Source organism: Rhincodon typus, chromosome 20, assembly GCF_021869965.1.
Source record: "Rhincodon typus isolate 14 chromosome 20, sRhiTyp1.1, whole genome shotgun sequence".
NCBI lineage: Eukaryota > Metazoa > Chordata > Chondrichthyes > Orectolobiformes > Rhincodontidae > Rhincodon > Rhincodon typus.
This window is the reverse complement of record NC_063351.1, coordinates 45,189,646-45,204,844: the sequence shown is the minus strand read 5'-3', so window position 1 is coordinate 45,204,844 and position 15,199 is coordinate 45,189,646. Positions and strand designations below refer to the sequence as shown.

At 44.4% G+C, this 15,199-nt stretch overlaps 1 protein-coding gene across 1 annotated transcript in view; it reads right to left on the bottom strand.

Annotated features, from left to right (window-relative positions):
* LOC109936462 (CREB3 regulatory factor-like) overlaps positions 1–15,045 on the bottom strand; it is a 138,171-nt gene extending 123,126 nt beyond the window's left edge. Inside the window, exons 1-2 of the mRNA XM_020535081.2 lie at positions 14,963–15,045; positions 14,532–14,676 (exon numbers count right to left, since the gene is read on the bottom strand). The gene's annotated coding sequence lies outside the window, so the exon portion shown is untranslated. The remainder of the gene's footprint in view (positions 1–14,531; positions 14,677–14,962) is intronic.
* Between the last annotated feature and the right edge of the window lie 154 nt (positions 15,046–15,199).

Sequence of the window (15,199 nt, the reverse complement as noted above, 5' to 3'; positions counted from 1 at the left end):
TTCAAAACCCCCTTCCCCTCCCCCTTTTCTGATGAAGGGTCTAGGCCTGAAACGTCAGCCTCTCTGCTCCTATGATGCTGCTTGGCCTGCTGTGTTCATCCAGCCCTGCGCCTTGTTGTCAGGGAAGATGGACTACTAGTTAACTCTTTAAAGAAAGGACACTGACATGATTGTTTAAACAGTCTACTTCTGTGCTGTACAAGGGAGGGGGTGATGTATTTATTTTACTTGCAATTTAAATAACTCCTTTCAACAGCTGTATTTTTAAATGTGAAATGAAATCCTTTACCTCAGTAGCTAAGGCAACTAAATGAAACTCCAAAGATTAGCCACCATTTCGAAGAAGTGACAAAGATACTCCTTAAGAATGGGCAGAGTTGATTTGTAAGTCATGCAGCAAAGAGTTACTTTGTTCTCTGGCAGTTAATTGGATGACTAGCCTATTCAAGGACAATGTGCACCATGCTCAGAAATAAACTCCAGCGGTAAAAGTAAACCAACCACCAAATGATCACAAGATTACTTGTCATGTTGTTATCTCGGAGGTTGAAAGTTTGTGCCACACATTAGGGGCAGCACTTCCTGCATTGTCTCAGAGTCAGCTGGTGGCAATTAAACAAGTGGTCATGAAGACTAACAACAAAGTTAAAGTTAATCAGTTCTTAAACGAATGTAAGTTTATGCAAAATAAAAACCGAAAGAACTGAAGATGCTGTAAATCAGGAACAAAAACAGAAGTTGCTGGAAGTTCTGAGGAAGGGTCACCGGATCCGAAACATTAACTCCGATTTTTTTTCTTCACAGATGCTGCCAGACCTGCTGAGCTTTTCCAGCAACTTCTGTTTTTGTAAGTTTATGCAAGACTAACTTACCAATCATTCATCAATTGCTCTCTCTGCTAAAACAAATGGTTTTTGATGATTCTGGAAAATAAGGCAGCGTTTAATTTGGATAAATGCGAGGTACTGCATTTCATTAAAACCAACGAAGGCAGGATTTATACAATTAAAAGTAAGGGCTTGGATAGTGTTGTAGAACAGAGAGAACTAGGGGTTCAGGTACATAATTCTTTCAAGTTTACATCACATATAGACAGGGTGGTTAAGAAGGCATTTAGCACGCTTGCCTTTGTCGCTCAGACCTTTTCAGTATAGGGGCTGGGACACTATGTTAGGTTGTATAGGACATTGGTGAGGCCTCTTCTGGAATATTGTGTCTAGTTCTGGTTGCTTTGTCATAGAAAGGATATTATTACGCTGGAGAGGGTTCAGAAGAGATTTACCAGAATATTGCTGGGCATGGAGGGTTTGACTTATAAGAGGAGGCGGGATTGGCTGGGACTTTTTCACTGCTTCACTGGAGCATAGGAGGTTGAGGGGTGGCCTTATAGAGGTTTATAAAATCATGAGGGGTATAGGTAAAGCAGGTGTCTTTTCCCTATGGTGGGGGCTTTCAAGACTAGTGGGCATATTTTTAAGGTGAGAAGAGAAAGATTTAAAAATGACTTGAGGGGCAATTTTTTTTTGTTTTTTGTTTTACAGAGGGTGGTTTGTGTGTGGGATGAACTTCCAGAGGAAGTGGTGGAAGCGGGTACAGTTACAATGTTTAAAAGACATTTGGATAGACACATGAATAAGAAATATTTGGAGGGATATGGGCCAAGCATAGGCAGATGGGACTAGTTTAGTTTGGGATTATGGTTGGCATGGACTAGTTGGACTGGAGGATCTGTTTCCATGCTGTACGGCTCTATGACTGTAAGAAGATACACAATCAGGAAATTTCAGTAATCATACAAAATTTCCAATGTGAGAACTGATTGTGTGTTTTTTTTAAACTCATGGGACATGGGTGCCACTGGCTGGCCAACATCTATTGCCCGTCCCTAGCTGCCCTTGAACTGAGTATCTGCTAGGCCATCTCAGAGGGCAGTTGAGCGTTAACCACGTTGCTGTAGGTTTGGAATCACATGTAGGCCAGACCTTCCCTGAATGACATTAGCGAGACAGATGGGATTTTCCTGACAATCAGCAATGGTTTCATGGTCATCAGTGGATTCTTAATTCCAGACTTCTTTTTATTGAATTCACATTCCACCATCTTCCGCAGCAGGATTCAAACCCAGGTCCCCAGAACAGTTTCTGGATTAACAGTCTAGCGATAATACCACGAGGCCATCGCTTGTCAGGAATACAGTAAAAAAAATTCAATAAAAACCTATTTCAAATACATTTAAGGATAAAATTCTCTCATGTCGGGTTCATAATCATGACCTGAGGATTAAGAAAACCATTACCAACCAACTGAAGATTGTAGAGCAACTCCCTGCTCAGAGCCTTAACATGCTGGGAGAAAAAATAACATTTAAAAAGTAAGTAAACCCATTTATTTTGTTTATTTTCATCGCTGATTGATAATGATTTTTTTTAAGGTTAACTTGCATTCTGTCTGGCAGGTTTAATTCCTCTGTAGGTACAGTTGTTTTGCTTTCAAAGCCTAGGATTCCCTTTGAGACTCAGTGGAATGGCTATAGGCCACAAAATTTCGGTTCACTTTCCCTCTCTGGTTAATAGGTATCCACTGAGGCGATTGCCAGAAGTTAGACAAAAGATCTCATCCTGCCAAGGAACGGAAAGGCATCAGGGAAAGTTGGAAGTGAGCTGGTGGCTGCAATATTGGTCAACATCACAATTCCATTGTTCCTGACTATTTCTAGTCAGCAGTTCGAGTTACAAGTGAATCTCTAATCAGAGTGAGAAAGAGTGGACCTTCAGAATGAAATTCATCCCCAGAATAGCTACTGGATCATTTCCTGAATCATTGTTTCTCCACATCACGTTGCCTGTTTATAGCAGAGTCAACCAAGACAGATGCTTTTATTCAATCCACTCATAAGACGTGGGCATCGTTGGCTGGCCACAGTTTATTGCCCATCCCTCGTTGCCCTTCAGAAGGTGCCTTCTTGAACTACAGCAGTCCCCCCACAATGTCTTTAGGGAGGGAATTGCAGGATTTTGAACCAGTGACTCCAAAGGAACGGTGATACATTTCCAAGTCAGGACAGTGAATGGCTTGAAGGGGAACATGCAAGGGGTGGTGTTGCCGAATGAGCAATCCTAAATCACAGGGCACCTTGCTGTGCAAGGCTGTCTGCTCCATTACTCATTCTAGAGTAGGTTTGCTGCCACCACCTTCTTTCAGGGGGGAATCTAGTGAGGACCTAGATAGTACGGCCTCTCATTAGAAGAGAGATGACTGGAGGTGGTTTAACCAGGGGGTCACCACACCTCAGGCGAGACAGCAGGGTTGAAAAGGCAGGACTTTCATGGTGGGGCACGGTTCGCTCAGTTGGCTGTAATGCAGAGTGTCGCCAACAGTTTGGGTTCAATTCCTGCACCAGCAGACATTACCATGAACGAACGACTCTCCTTCTGAACCTCTGCCCTTGCCTGGTGACCCTCAGGTTAAACCACCACCAGTCATCTCTCTCCTAATAAGAGAGCAGTCCCATGACCCTCTGGGACTCTGGCAACTTGGCAGCTTTACTTCTACACCTTCAGGATCCTAAGCTGTTCTCCTACTAAATGGTAACATCACAGTGGGCAGTGCTCAAGGTATGCTTCATTATTAACCCTTTCAGATCCTCACACATGACTCCCCTTGCAAACTTTACCAGATATACTCAGTTCAGAACCACAGTTAACTATGTTTCTCCCCACAGATGCTGCCTGACCCACTGAGTGTTTCCATTTGTATTTTTATTCAAGATCTTAAGTGTTTCGCATTCACTTCCATTCAGAAGGACTTGGAATTAACTATGGAAGTCAGAATGTTTGCTGATTTTAACACAACTTCTACCTTGAGCATATCAATAGATCTTATTATTGACATAGCCTGAATGTTGGGGGAGTAGGCAGGAATGTAGAGTCAGGGTTAAATTGAAGTCAGCCATGATCATATTGAATAGTGGGCAGGCTCAAAGGGCCGAGTGGTCTATTCTTGTTCCTCATTGGTATATTATAGTCATGGTAAATGATAATCACATTTCAGACTGACAAGAGAATGAGCTTTTGTTTTACAAAGCAGCCAGCAAAATATGCGGATAAAGCATTTAAAAGGGCTTGGAATTCAAGACTTCATGCAATAGCTTGTAGGTTGACTTTTTTTTCTAGAAGCATATTGACAATGTAAACTCAGGACTGAGCTCTGTTTGCATAAACAGAGACTGGTAAATCCAGTTCAGAAATGAAATCTGCCAATGGAAGAGTTTTTTTTGTGTAAAATGCTGTACTTAGGTCTTAAAGAGTTAATACTGATACAGTGCAGCTAGCACTGTGATGATATCACAGGGATTTTCATTAAAGGAGGAACTTGAGGGAGACAGGCCTGAGGCTAAAGCACTCCTAGCTGTCTCCGTAATCTTCGTACAACTGTAATAAAATAAGTTTCATATCATTTACTCAACAAGACCAGAATGGTGGATAACCTAATTTAAGAATTTAAATGCAAACGACATAAACGCACAAAAGACAAGAATATACTGGCAGTAAAGCAGTAGGAAGCTCAAGTGGAGCATGAACAGGCCGTTCGGCCCCTAAAAGTCCAAGTCAGTTTCTGTGCTGTACATACATTACTCTGACTTCATCAGAGAAGGTGCTTTTCCCTCTTAAACAGAGTCCTGCCTTCACTTGGTGCTATGTGCCAGGGAATGGAGAAAGGTTCCAGCTCGTACACTGAGACAGAGTGCAAAGATAGATATCTTCTAACCAACCTGTTCAGAGATATTGTGACATACCTCTGGAGCAGGTGGGACTTGAAACTGGGCCTTCCGGCCTAGAGGACATTACCACTGCGCTACGAAAAGCCCTTCCCTTTGGATATAAACGCTGAGTGAATTCACTACAACAAAGTAAATGCTGGAGGACAGGGAACTCCAACTGAATTGAGAAAGTGGTGGTGAGGCGCTGGAAAGCGTCCATAACAGGTTTCAATGAATCAATAGGAGGGTGCTCTTTCCCAACTGGGCCAATGCTGGATCAGCATTCGGAGGGTTCCAGCTGAACAAGGAGCTAACTAGCCAGTAAAAATATCCCACCCCTAGAAAACAAAGAATAATGGGAACAAAAGCAAAATGTTGGTTGTAAATCCTTTCCTTCAACCAAACAATGATATTTATGAACAGTTGAAAGGACATAAATCAAACAGCTGATGAGATAAGGTGCTTCCTACAACACTTGGACTCTAAATGCAGTGATGTGATGTCCAGATTACAGACACAAGTTGGGTGTGAACCTATGACCTTCTGACATTAAAAAAAAGGGAAGAATGGTCTCACCGAGCCAGTATCCACTGGGACCAATCACAGCAGACAATGCCAGCTGGAACTGTCACCCACCCTATTATTTTAATCCAAATGCCCAGAAAAAGTTGGTCAGAAATTTTACAACAGGAAGAGAAGGGAGTGGTTTTATATACAGCCAGTCTGTTATGAAATGGGCACAAATGGAAGCAGTTGGCCAGTAGTTCCCCAGCTCACCACACAGACTTGGCGAAAGATGAAGGATCATTGCTGGAGAATCTACAGCACGAGGTGTCATGGAATGGAATCAGGAGCAGGAATTTCTGGCTGCTTTTTGTCTCTCCTGAGCCAAGGGAAATGGATGGTTGTGTGGGAGCAGGGTTAACTTTACAGTCTATCTCATAAAAGGTTAGTCTGCAGGTACAGCAAGCAATCAGCAAAGCTAGGAGACTGCTATTGTGGGGGAATTGAATGCAAGAGTAGGAAGGTTATGCTTCAATTATACAGGGCATTGGTGAGACCGCATCTGGAGTACTGTTCAATATTGGTCACTGATTACAGGATGTTAATACATCAGTAACAGTTAAGAAAAGGCTAGCTAGACTAATACCTGGAATGAGTGGATTGCCTTATCAGGAAAGGCTAGGCCTGTATCCTCTGGAATTAGAGGATGCTTAATTGAAACATAGAAAATCCTGAGAGGGCTTGACTGATGGATTTAGAAAGGATGTTGCCTCAAACTAGACATTTGTGAGGTGTTGCATTTTGTTACAACAAATCAGGGCAGGACTTATACACTTTATGGTAAGGTCCTGGGGAGTTTTGCCACACAAGGAGACCATGGGATGCGGGTTCACAGTTCCTTGAAAGTAGAGCCCCAGGTTGACAGGGTACTGAAGGAGGTGTTTGCACTGATCAATAAAGACAAGCATCCATGGAGTCTAAGGGTAGAGAGGTCATTTTGCAACTGTACAGGACATTGGTTAGGGCCACTTTTGGAATACTGTATGCAATTCTGGTCTCCCTGTTAGAGGAAGGATGTTGTGAAACTTGAAAGGGTTCAGAAAAGATTTACAAGGATGTTGCCAGGATTGGAGGGTTTGAGCTGTGAGAAGAGGCTGAATAGGCTGGGGCTATTTTCCCTGGAGCGTCGGAAGCTGAGGGGTGACCTTGTAGAAGTTTATAAAATCATGAGGGGCATGAACGGGGTGAATAGCCAAGGTCATTTCTCCAGGGTAGGGAGTCGAAAACTAGAGGGCATAGGTTTAAGATGAAAGGGGGATGATTTAAAAAGGGACCCAAGGGGCAACATTTTCAAGCAGAGGGTGGGATGAGCTGCCAGAGGAAGTGGTGGAGGCTGGTACAATTACAACATTTAAAAGGCATCTGGATGGGCACATGAATAGGAAGGGTTTAAGAGGGATACAAGCCAAATGCTGGCAAATGGGACTAGATTAATTTAGGCATGTCTGGTCGGCATGGACAAGTTGGAGTAAAGGGTCTGTTTCCATGCTGTACATCTCTATGACTATGTGAGAAAATCTAGAGCTAGAAGTCAGTTTAAAAATAAGGAAATCGACCATTTAAGAAGAGATGAGGAAACATTTTTTTTCTGTCACAGAGTTGAGAGCCTTTTGAAAAAGGGAATTCCAAAGGCAATGGATGCAGAATCTTTCCATGTTTTTAAGGCAGAGGTAGATAGATTCTTGATTCCCAAGGGGGTGAAAGATTAGCGGGGGTGGGGAGGGGATGCAGGAATATAGAGTTCAGGCTAAAATTCGATCAGCTACAATCTTATTTAATGGCACAACAGACTCGGAAGGGCAGAATGGCCTAATCTTGCTCATATGTTCAAATGACAGGTTAGCAGACACTGAGGAAGCAAGGATCTAGCACAGGTAACCAGACACACAGAGGAAAACGAGTTTAGACAGGCTAACTTTCACACCTATTACACAAACTGACACGTCATTCAAGAAATCTTCATTTTCGCTAAGTGGGTTACTCTGGCCCCACTAACACTCAGCAGACGTAACTTACACTCACGCTGCACCTTTAACAAGGTTGTTCCTAGTGTGGTGCAACGTTCCAGACCTGTTGAACCCAACTCTCAAGTGACCCTGGTCCCGACATCAGCTTAAATCGGCAGCCACCCTTACCATGAAGGTCATGAATTTAGGCTCCCGTGAGGAAACCCAGGCTGACACTTGCAGTGCACTCTCTGCCTCACTTAATTGGATTACAGGTCATCCCTTTGCTATTCAGCTGTTGACACTTGACTCACCGTCTAACACTCTTGGTCACCTGCAGAGACTTATCATCTGACACTCCACCCACGAGTTGTATGATCTTTTGATCTCTCTGCCTCTAAACTCTGGTTCCGTGTGCCCAGCTTTCTCAATGCACCTGGCAGAGGGGCTGCACTCCGAAAGGTTGAGAGACTTCAAATAAACCTGTTGGACTATAACCTGAGATAGTAGGAACTGCAGATGCTGGAGAATCTGAGATAACAAGGTGTAGACCTGGATGAACACAGCAGGCCAAGCAGCATCAGAGGAGCAGGAAGGCTGACGTTTCGGGTCTGGACCCTACTTCAGAAATGGGGGAGGGGAAGGAGGCTCGGAAATAAATAGAGAGGGGGGAGGCGGTGATAGAAGGTGGATAGTGGAGCAGATAGGTGGAGAGAAGACGGACAGGTCACGGAGGCGGGGATGAAAAAGTAAGCGTGGAGGCGGAGGCGGCGGAAAAACTGCTCCACGTCCAAACGTGACCAGTAGTACCTGGTTTGCTTCAGGACATGGTCGAGCAGTTTCAAGGCCAAAGAGATTACGAGAGAGTTGCAGTGGGAGAGAGATCCCCTGAGGTTTGTCCGGAGGGAGGAGGGTAACTTCTTCAGGCTAGGCATCCTCCTGGCCTTGTGCAACTTCTGACTTCGTCACAGTGCAGAGCAGAGGGAGTGCTACACCGTCGCAAACACCATTGTCCAGATGAAAAGTTAAACTCCGGCTGCATCTGACCTCTCCATCAGAGGTTAAAAATGTAGCTTAAGTAAGAACATAAGAAAAAGGAGCAGGCGTAGGCCATCTGGCCCATCTGGCTTGCTCTGCCATTCTATAAGATCATGACTGATCTTTTCGTGGACTCAGTTCCACTTACTCTCCGGCTCACCATAACCCTCAATTCCCTTACTGTTCAAAAATCGATCTGGGCCTTAAAAACATTCAACAGGGTAGCCTCAACTGCTTCACTGGGCAGGGAATTCCACAGATTCACAACCCTTTGGGTGAAGAAGTTCCTCCTCAACTCAGTCCTAAATCTGCTCCCCCTTATTGTGAGGCTGTGCCCCCTGGTTCTAGTTTCACCCGCCAGTAGAAACAACCTCCCTGCTTCTATTGTACCTATTCCCTTCATAATGTCATATGTTTCTGTAAGATACCCTTACATTCTTGTAAACTCCAATGAGCATAGTCCCAGTTTATCAGTCTAATTCTTGGGATGACAGGACTAACCCAAGAAGAGAGACTGGATCAGTTAGGACTATGCTCCACTAGAGCTTCCTTGCACCACTACTTTATTACCAGTATATTCCTATCTCTTGTGTTTTTCAAGCCTGCAATTAAATTCTTAAAGCTGTGGATTAGGCCATTCACATTTCTGGTCCAACAAGAAGAGTTTTGTTGAGTAGATACTATGAACCTAATTTCATTACCGTTACGATTTGTATCTTATACAAATATGACTTACAATACTACATTTAAATTCACAGTATTCCAGCTGAGGTCTGACTGGAGCCTGGAACAGTCTTGGCAAAACCTCCTTACTTTATTGTTATACTCTCTTGGAAATAAACGTCAACATTCCCCAGTCGACCCATTGTCTCTGCCTGCTCCTGCCCCATTGAGCTCATCTCCTCCTACCTCAACTCTATTCCTTTTCCCCTTTGATCCAGGAACTCCCCACCTACATTCAGGACACAACCCACGCCCTCCACTTTTTCCAAAACTTTCAATTCCCCAGTTCACAAAACCTCATCTTTAACATGGAGGTACAGTCCCTTTACTAACATGTATCCCCCATACACAGGGCTTTTAAGCCCTCTGCTTCTTCCTGTTCCGTAGACCCAACCAGTCCCCCTCCAGTGACACTCTCATTCACTTGGAAGTACTGGTTCTCACCCCCAATTTTTCCTTGGATTCCTCCCACTTCCTACAAACCAATGGGATGGCCATGGGTACCCGCATGGGCGCGAGCTATGCCAGCTTCTTTATAGGATTCATGGAACAGTCCCTCTTCCACACTACCCTGGCACCATCCCTCACCTCTTTCTCCACGACATTGATGACTACATCGGTGCTGCCTCATGCTTCCGCGGGGAGCTCAAGTAGTTCATCAACTTCGCCAACACCTACCAGCCCTCAAATTCACCTGGACCATTTCTGATACCTCCCTCCCCTTCCTGGGCCTCTCTGTCTCCATCTCCAGAAACCGACTCACTACTGACATCCATTTCAAACACACTGACTCCCACATCCACCTCGACAACACCTCCTCTCACCCGCCCTCCTGCAAAAATGCTATCCCATACTCTCAATTCCCGCACCTCCGCCACATCTGCTCCCAGGATGAGGCATTTTACTCCAGGACATCCCAGATATCCTCCTACTTTAGGGACCATAATTTCCGCTCCTCTGTAATTAAGGATGCCCTCAACCACATTTCCTGCACTTCTGCCCTCCAAACCCCTCCCCCCAACAACAATAAGGATAGAGTCCCCTTAGTTCTCACGTACCACCCCACCAATCTCCAAATCCAAAATATCATTCTCTGACATTTCCGTCACCTACAATCAGACCCCACCATCAAAAAGATATTTCTTTCCACACTCCTGTCTGCTTTCTGCAAGGACCATTCAATTCTGCAACTCCCTCGTCAGTTCCACACTCCCCACCAACTTCTCCACCACATCCAGTACCTTTCCCTGCAAGTGCAAGAGGTGCAACACCTGCCCCTATATCTCCCCTCTCACCTCCGTCCAAGGCCCCAAACAATCCTTCCAGATCTGGCAGAGTTTCACCTGCACTTCATCCAAACTGATCTATTGTATCTGTTGCTCCCGATGTGGTCTCTTCTATGTCAGAGAGACCAAACGCAGACTCGGGGACAAGTTCACGGAGCATCTGCACGCACCAACCAACCGGACCTTCCGGTTGCCGGCCACTTTAATTCCCCCTCCCACTCCCCTGGTGACGTCCATTCTTGGTGTCCTCCAATGTTAGAATGAGGCCCAATGTAAACAATATTGACTTCACCAGCTTCAAAATCTCTCCACCCCCAGCCTTATCCCATATTCAGCTCTCCCCCCTCCTCCTCGCCTCCCCGACCTGACCTAACTTGTCCATCTTCCTACTTACCCATCCACTCCACCATTCCCACTGACCAATCACAATAACCTCTTACCTACATCCATCTGTCACCATCCCCCGGCCCCAGCCCCACCCCCACCCACCCCCATTTATTTCTGGGCTCCCCTCCCCCTCCCCAGTCCTGACAAAGGGTTTCGGCCTGAAACGTTGACTTCCCTGCTCCTTGGATGCTGTCTGATCTGCTGTGCTTTTCCAGCCTCACATCTATTGACTCTGGCTTCCAGCATGTGCAGTCCTTACTGTCTCCATTCCATTTGCCTTCCCTGTTATCCACTGAATATAGACGCCAGCTTTTTGTGATTCATGCATTAAGACTCCAAAATCCCTCTTTTGAATGTTTCTGCTGTCTTTCTCAATTTAAACAATATTCACATCCTCTATTCTTCATGCCACAGTGCATAACCTCACATTTTCCCACAATATGTTCCATCTGCCAAATGTTTGCCCACTCACTTGTCTATGTTATTGAATCAGAGAATCACGGAGTGCAGAAGAGGCCCTTTAGCCCATCAAGTCAGTACTGATACATGAGAAACACCCCCATTTACCAACACTTGGCCCATTGCCTTGAATGTTATGCTGTGCCAAGTAACTCGGTGTCATTCCCATTGCTTGCCTTCTCACCTATTTTTGTGCCACCTGCAGACTTTCCTCATTCATTTTCCTCATCCAAGTTACCAGAGGGGGCAATGGCCTAGTGGTATTATTGCTGGACTGTTAATCCAGAGACCCAGATAATGTTCTGGGGATCCGGGTTCAAATCCCACCATGGCAGGTAGTGGAATTTGAATTCAATAAATATCTGGAATTAAGAGTCTAATGATAACCAAGAGTCTAATGATGACCATGAATCCATTGTCGATTTTTGGGGAAAAAAACACATCTGGTTCACGAATATCCTTCAGGGAAGAAAACTGCCATCCTTACCTGGTCTGGCCTACATGTGACTCCAGACCCACAGCAATGTGGGTCATTCCAAACTGCCCTCTGGGAAATTAGGGATGGGCAATAAATGATGCTTAGCCAGTGACCCCTCATCCAGTGAATGAATAAAGAAAAAAAATTAAAAATTAATATATAACTATTTTCAATCATCCTGTTCAGGGGCTTTGTGACACACTTCTGGAGCAGGTGGGACCTGGGTCTTCTGGCTTAGAGGTAGGGGCAATACTGATGCACCACGTGAGCTTATTTAACAGGTATAGTAAATAACTGTGTCCATCAACACCTCATCCACAATGAGTTCCTGATTTTAGTCACCGACTGTGTGCCATGTGTGTGACAGACATATCCCCCACCGGAGGGAGAGACACTGGTATCGGAAAGAGTAGCACCAATTGCTCTAATGTTGATGTACAGAATCAGGCAGAGCTCGGCACTTTGCTGCCTTCTCACAGCAGTAGACAAGCCATTAACCTGTGACTCAGGTAAGGAGCCCGCAACCAGATGGTAACCCGCAGCTGGAAATGTGCCAAGGATAACAGGCGAGCAGGAGCTGCGTGGCAAGCGTTTCCCTCAAGATGCATGCAGACTTGGGTAGGTTGGCACCACTGGTATTTATCAGCCAATCCCCCAGTATTGACTCGATAGGGCCTCTTCTGCACTCTGTGATTCTCTGATTCGATAACGTAGACAAGTGAGTTGGCCACTCACATTTGAAAACAGCACCTTGTGAACTGAAGTTATCCAAGCCCCAGCCGCTGGCTTGAACTAGCTCAACTCCGAGTGATGACATAAGGTAGAAATCCTTATTCGGTGGAAGAGTAATAAGGTAATCTTAACAGTGTCCTTGGGCCGGAGCCAATAATTTAGATAAAAACACAGGCTCGGAAGATGAGCCAGAACGAAGGAAGGATAAGACCCCACAGTTTAGGAAGATAAAGGAAAAAGGATAAAAACTCCAGAGATCAACCTTTGCGAAATTGAGGACTCAAGCTTGGAAGCATGGAGATAACACTGAGTACTTGGGGAATCGCCTGGCCAGTGTGAGCTCCTATTCTCAGGTTTTAGCCTTTAAATTCTGTGACTGTTCAGGGAACGTGATAGAAACGTAGCGGGTGTGTGCACAGATTTTAGTTTTTTAGTATACGCCTGCTGTTAACCTTTCCTTAAACAAACGGTGTGAACTATATATCTGTTCTAACTAAACTAATAAAGTTGGTGGTTAGTTGATACAGATTTCACTCTTTTCTCCTTCCTGCCGAGCCAATAACTGTTCTCGAGAGCAGTAATTAGTAACATAATTAGGGAAAGATAGTTCTGGGCCTTCTCCATAAACCACCAGAGTCAATGCCGAAGTTTTGTGAGAGTTATTCCATGTGGTGGTTTAAGGACAGAGTTTCCTGCTACAACATTTCAGAGGGAAGGCAAGAGTCTACAACCATTGTGTGGATTTATGTAAAAGCAGGACAGCAGGTTTTCCTCCTGGAGAAAGACTTTACCATCTGAACCCATCTGGTTCATTTCATAAGACAGCTTCAGTGTCATATTTCAAATCCAGGTCTTACTGCCAGACAAAACTCATTTCAAGTTCTCCCAACTTGTTCAAGTGCTTAGGGAAAGTTTCAGAAACATAAAAGAATTCATGAACATACACAGTTGGACAGTGAAATTAGGTAAAGTACATCTTTAGAAGGAGTATCCTGGAGCAGTGTGATTCCTAAATTAAAAGGTGGATTTATCTTCAAAGGTAAGTATTAGATTCCAGCTCTATAAACTGCAAACAACACAAATTTAAAAGTAAATCTCTCCTGAACCATATAATCATTTCATCGGTGTATACCAGTTAGCTCCAAATTTTTATTTTGATAATGACAAACTTCTAAAATATCTTTACTAGTGCCTGCGCATCTGATGAAAATTACACAATTTAAAACAGGCTTCTTGAACAAATGCACCTTTACATCAGAACAGGGGGGCAAACCTGATTTGTGCTCCTCGTTATCCTGAAACTCGCGCAGAAGTCCGCCAAAAATGCGATTTCAAGTTATTTTGAACATATCTCACTGATATTTAAAATTCTGAACAAATCATAATCAGATTGTAAACATCAATTCTGTTTCTCTCTCTACAGATGCTGCCAGACATGCCAAGTTTCTCCAGCCTTTTCTGTGTTGGTTTCAGATTCCCAATCTTTTTGCACAGATTCTGACAAATTGCACCCACCAGCACAGACACAAACTGGTAAAAGAAAGGGGAGCTCAACCCCACTGGAACGCCCCACACTCTGCAATCAAGTAAAGTCAGTCAATCAGCTGGAATGCTACGCACCTCACGGGCCCCCAAAAGAACCATTCATCACTTTCCAATCTTCAGACTGAATGAACAACTGAAACTGATTAATAATTGCTCAACACCACCTTCTCTGCATTGATGACAGTCATCAGATTTATTCAGTATATCAGTGCAGCTTTTTTAAAAGTTAAAAAAAGAATTCTACCAATACACTTCCCTCCAGTTAATTCAAATCCCCTTTCACCATCATTTCCCTATCCCTAGCATTAAACCAGCAATCTGCAGTGGCGAGGATTGGGTGGCAGGGAGAAAATATTAGAAATACACAGAAAATTGCTGGAGGTTCATTCTCTACCCAGACAACTGAAGGTTGAATTGCAAAAACAAAATCAAGTTTGAATTGTAGTGTCAGGGGTCTTTATCTGACACTTACCCAGTTACTCCCCTTCCCTGATCTGGCCTTCACTGCTTTGCCCTGAAATTCCAACTGAAAGTACTTCAAGTAGTCCCTGAAAGGGCAACATTAAAAACATTACAGAAAGACGACAAGCCAGAGTTTGCACAGGTCAACTAACCTGATAGGAGACTGCGCATCAACCCTTTAAGGCATTAAGATATAAATAGCATCATAGGACTAGTGGGTTTTTGTTTGTTGTTGCAACCATTCAAATCCAGAGTGAGTGATCCAGTCCGTTCTCTTCAACGTCGACAAAACATTGGCTGGAAAAAATACCCCAAAGACATGAATTTGCGACTAACGCTGCAGGACTCCATGAAAGGTACATTTTAAATGAAGGGTGACTGAAGGGGAGGCCACCTCAGCTTGCATACCAAGCCAGCAGTGAGATACAGGCTCCAACCAACCCCATGAACAAGTTACAGCCAGGACAACTATCCCCGACTGTACACTCTGAAGCACTAGCGACAGGTGTCCAAGTCTATTAGCTTCCACGCTTGGGCCAAAATGCAAACTCTCTATTTTTTGTTGTTGTTGTACATATAATACCTTCACTCACGAGCAGATTGAAGCTGGTCTTCCCCTGGCTACCTTGAACAGTCACAAGTCTGGCTCAATGTATTGACTGTGTGGTGAGCACCAACCAGTCGCTGAGTCAGTGAGTGACACATCAATCAGCACAGCAGAGAACAGCACAGCACAGCACATCAATCAGCACAGAACAGCACAGCACAGCACAGCAATCAGCACAGAACAGCACAGCAATCAGCACATCAATCAGCACAG